Source organism: Somniosus microcephalus, unplaced genomic scaffold (assembly GCF_052327205.1).
Source record: "Somniosus microcephalus isolate GS21.2 unplaced genomic scaffold, FLI_Smic_1.0 unresolved_chr9, whole genome shotgun sequence".
NCBI lineage: Eukaryota > Metazoa > Chordata > Chondrichthyes > Squaliformes > Somniosidae > Somniosus > Somniosus microcephalus.
This window is the reverse complement of record NW_028225187.1, coordinates 21135305-21139882: the sequence shown is the minus strand read 5'-3', so window position 1 is coordinate 21139882 and position 4578 is coordinate 21135305. Positions and strand designations below refer to the sequence as shown.

Below are 4578 nucleotides of genomic sequence, written 5' to 3'. Positions count from 1 at the left end.
AGGGGGAGAGAGAGGGGGAGAGAGAGGGGGAGAGGGGGGGGAGAGGGGGAGAGAGAGGGGAGAGGGGGGGGGAGAGAGAGGGAGAGAGAGGGGGAGAGAGAGGGGGAGAGAGGGGGAGAAGGAGGGGAGGGGGAGAGGGAGGGGGAGAGGGAGGGGGAGAGGGAGGGGGAGAGGGAGGGGAGAGGGAGGGGAGGGGGAGGGAGGGGAGGGGGAGAGGGAGGGGGAGAGGGAGGGGGAGAGGGAGGGGAGAGGGAGGGGAGGGGGAGAGGGAGGGGGAGAGGGAGGGGGAGAGGGAGGGGGAGAGGGAGGGGGAGAGGGAGGGGGAGAGGGAGGGGAGGGGAAGAGGGAGGGGAGAGGGAGGGGAGGGGAAGAGGGAGGGGAGAGGGAGGGAGGGGAGGGGAGGGGAGGGGGAGGGAGGGGAGAGGGAGGGGGAGGGAGGGAGAGGGAGGGGGAGGGGGAGGGAGGGGAGGGGGAGGGGGAGGGAGGGGAGGGGAGGGAGGGGAGGGGGGAGGGAGGGGAGGGGGAGAGGGAGGGAGGGGGAGGGGGAGAGGGAGGGGAGAGGGAGGGGAGGGGGAGGGGGTGAGGGAGGGGAGGGGGAGGGGGAGGGGAAGGGGGAGAGGGAGGGGAGGGGGAGGGGGAGAGGGAGGGGAGGGGGAGGGGGAGAGGGAGGGGAGGGGGAGGGGGAGAGGGAGAGGGAGGGGTGGGGGAGAGGGAGGGTGGGGGAGAGGGTGGGGAGGGGGAGAGGGAGGGGAGGGGGAGAGGGAGGGGAGGGGGAGAGGGAGGGGGGAGAGGGAGGGGAGGGGGAGAGGGAGGGGGGAGAGGGAGGGGAGGGGGAGAGGGAGGGGAGGGGGAGAGGGAGGGGAGGGGGAGGGGAGGGGGAGAGGGAGGGGAGGGGAGAGGGAGGGGAGGGGGAGTGGGAGGGGAGGGGGAGAGGGAGGGGAGGGGGAGAGGGAGGGGAGGGGGAGAGGGTGGGGAGGGGGAGAGGGGGAGAGGGAGGGGAGGGGGAGAGGGAGGGGAGGGGGTGAGGGAGGGGAGGGGGAGAGGGAGGGGAGGGGGAGTGGGGGAGAGGGAGGGGAGGGGGAGAGGGAGGGGAGGGGAGAGGGAGGGGGAGAGGGAGGGGGAGGGGGGGAGAGGGAGGGGGAGGGGGGGAGAGGGAGGGGGAGGGGGGGAGAGGGAGGGGGAGGGGGGTGAGGGAGGGAGAGGGAGGGGGAGGGAGAGGGAGGGAGAGGGAGGGGGAGGGAGGGAGAGGGAGGGGGAGGGAGGGAGAGGGAGGGGGAGGGAGGGGGAGGGAGAGGGAGGGGGAGGGAGGGGGAGGGAGGGGGAGGGGGGGGGGAGGGGGAGGGAGGGGGAGGGAGGGGGAGGGGGAGAGGGTGGGGGAGGGGGGGGAGAGGGAGGGGGAGGGGGGGAGAGGGAGGGGGAGGGGGGGAGAGGGAGGGGGAGGGGGTAGAGGGTGGGGGAGAGGGAGGGGGAGGGGGGAGAGGGAGGGGGAGGGGGGAGAGGGTGGGGGAGGGGGGGTGAGGGTGGGGAGGGGGGGAGAGGGTGGGGGTGGGGGGGAGAGGGAGGGGGAGGGGGGGAGAGGGAGGGGGGAGGGGGGGAGAGGGAGGGGGGAGGGGGGGAGAGGGAGGGGGGAGAGGGAGGGGGTGGGGGGGGGGAGAGGGAGGGGGAGGGGGGAGAGGGAGGGGGGAGTGGGAGGGGGTGGGGGGAGAGGGAGGGGGAGGGGAGGGTGGGGGAGGGGGAGGGGTGGAGGGGGGGGAGAGGGAGGGGGAGGGGGGAGGGAGGGGGAGGGGGGCGAGGGAGGGAGAGGGGGGAGAGGGAGGGGGAGGGAGGGAGAGGGGGGGAGAGAAGGGAGAGAGAGAGGGGGAGAGAGAGGGGAGAGAGAGGGGGAGAGAGAGTGGAGAGAGAGAGGGGAGAGAGAGGGGGAGAGAGAGGAGAGAGAGAGGGAGAGAGAGGGGGAGGAGAGAGGGGGAGAGAGAGGGGGAGAGAGAGGGGAGAGAGAGAGGGGGAGAGAGAGGGGGAGAGAGAGAGGGAGAGAGAGGGGGAGAGAGAGGGGGGAGAGAGAGGGGGAGCGAGAGGGGGAGAGAGAGGGGGAGAGAGAGAGGGGGAGAGAGAGGGGGAGAGAGAGGGGGAGAGAGAGGGGGAGAGAGAGGGGAGAGAGAGAGGGGAGAGAGGGAGAGAGAGGGGGGGGAGAGAGAGAGGGAGAGGGAGGGGGTGAGGGTGGGGGAGAGGGAGAGGGGGAGAGGGAGGGGGAGAGGGAGAGGGGGAGAGAGAGGGGAGAGAGAGGGGGAGAGAGAGGGGAGAGAGAGAGGGGGAGAGAGAGGGAGGGAGAGAGAGGGGAGGAGTGAGAGGGGAGAGAGAGAGGGGAGAGAGAGGGGGAGAGAGAGAGGGGGAGAGAGAGGGGGGGAGAGAGAGGGGGAGATGAGAGAGGGGGGGAGATGAGTGGGGGGAGAGAGGGGGGGAGAGAGTGGGGGGAGAGTGAGGGGGAGAGAGAGGGGGGGAGAGAGAGGGGGGTGAGAGAGGGGGGGGGAGGGTGAGGGAGTGAGGGGGGTGAGAGTGGGGAGAGGGAGGGGGAGAGGGAGGGGGAGAGAGAGGGGAGAGTGAGAGAGGGGGGAGAGTGAGGGGGGGAGAAAGAGGGGGGAGAGAGAGGGGGGAGAAGAGGGGGGAGAGAGGGGGGAGAGAGAGGGGGGGTGAGAGAGGGGGGGAGAGAGAGGGGGGGAGAGAGAGGGGGGAGCGAGAGGGGGAGAGAGAGGGGGAGAGAGGAGGGAGGGAGAGGGGAGAGAGAGGGGTGAGAGGGGGGAGAGAGAGGGGGGGAGAGGGGAGAGAGGGAGAGACAGGGGAGAGAGAGAGAGAGGGGAGAGGGAGAAAAAGTAGAGAGCGAGGGAGGGAGAAGGGGAGGGAGGAAGCGAGGACAGAGGGAGAGAGTGAGGACGGAGGGAGGGAGCGAGGGAGGGAGCGAGGGAAAGCTAAGCGCCTGTTATTGTCCAGTTTGAAACAGCTCTTACCAATAATAAATTTCCAGGTCAAGCTCGGGTTTTCAGCTTTTATTATGTCCTCTTTTTCTATTTCCTTTTTTTCTGTTGCCTTTCCTGCAAACAGGAGCAGAGTTAGACTGGTTAGTATTCCGATACGTGAGGCGTAGGAAACATAAACATCATCCGGAAGACCAGCCCCCTCACCCTCTCTGTCTGGGGCCGGGTCTGACCCCAGGGGGGAGGGGTGAGAAGTCAGCGATTAACCCACTGCCCACACCCAGTCCCCCATCGGAGGGGAGGGGTGTCTGGGGGAGGGGAGGGTGTCACGGGGAGGGGAGGAGTGGTCTGAGGGAGGGGAGGAGTGGCTGAGGGAGGGGAGGGGTGTCTGGGGGAGGGGAGGGGTGTCTGTGGGAGGGGAGGGGTGTCTGGGGGAGGGGAGGGGTGTCTGTGGGAGGGGAGGGGTGTCTGGGGGAGGGGAGGGGTGTCTGGGGGAGGGGAGGGGTGTCTGAGGGAGGGGAGGGGTGTCTGAGGGAGGGGAGGGGTGTCTGGGGGAGGGGAGGGGTGTCCTGAGGGAGGGGAGGGGTGTCTGTGGGAGGGGAGGGGTGTCTGGGGGAGGGGAGGGGTGTCTGGGGAGGGGAGGGGTGTCTGGGGGAGGGGAGGGGTGTCTGAGGGAGGGGAGGGGTGTCTGAGGGAGGGGAGGGGAGGGGTGTCTGGGGGAAGGGAGGGGTGTCTGGGGGAGGGGAGGGGTGTCTGAGGGAGGGGGGTGTGTCTGGGGGAGGGGAGGGGTGTCTGGGGAAGGGGAGGGTGTCTGAGGGAGGGGAGGGGTGTCTGAGGGAGGGGGGTGTGTCTGAGGGAAGGGAGGGTGTCTGGGGGAGGGGTGTCTGAGGAAGGGGAGGGGTGTCTGGGGGAGGGGTGTCTGGGGGAAGGGGAGGGGTGTCTGAGGGAGGGGAGGGGTGTCTGGGGGAGGGGAGGGGTGTCTGAGGGAGGGGAGGGGGTGTCTGGGGGAAGGGGAGGGGTGTCTGGGGGAGGGGAGGGGTGTCTGGGGGAGGGGAGGGGTGTCTGGGGGAGGGGTGTCTGGGGGAAGGGGAGGGGTGTCTGGGGAAGGGGAGGAGTGTCTGAGGGAAGGGGAGGGGTGTCTGGGGGAGGGGGTGTCTGGGGGAAGGGGAGGGGTGTCTGGGGGAAGGGGAGGGGTGTCTGAGGGAGGGGAGGGAGTGTCTGAGGGAGGGGAGGGGTGTCTGGGGGAGGGGTGTCTGGGGGAAGGGGAGGGGTGTCTGGGGGAAGGGGAGGGGTGTCTGGGGGAAGGGGAGGGGTGTCTGGGGGAAGGGGAGGGTGTCTGGGGAGGGAGGGGTGTCTGGGGGAGGGGAGGGTGTCTGGGGGAGGGGAGGGGTGTCTGGGGGAGGGGAGGGTGTCTGGGGGAGGGGGTGTCTGGGGGAGGGGAGGGTGTGTCTGGGGAAGGGGAGGGGTGTCTGGAGGGAAGGGGAGGGGTGTCTGAGGGAGGGGAGGAGTGTCTGTGGGAGGGGAGGGGTGTCTGGGGGAGGGGAGGAGTGTCTGAGGGAGGGGAGGGGTGTCTGGGGGAGGGGAGGGGTGTCTGGGGGAAGGGGAGGAATGT

At 70.9% G+C, this 4578-nt stretch overlaps 1 long non-coding RNA gene across 1 annotated transcript in view; it reads right to left on the bottom strand.

Annotated features, from left to right (window-relative positions):
• Positions 1–3352, bottom strand: part of LOC147084899 (uncharacterized) — a 16488-nt gene extending 13136 nt beyond the window's left edge. The window contains exon 1 of the long non-coding RNA XR_015075863.1: positions 3000–3352. This is a non-coding gene — a long non-coding RNA (uncharacterized LOC147084899). The remainder of the gene's footprint in view (positions 1–2999) is intronic.
• Positions 3353–4578: the final 1226 nt, after the last annotated feature.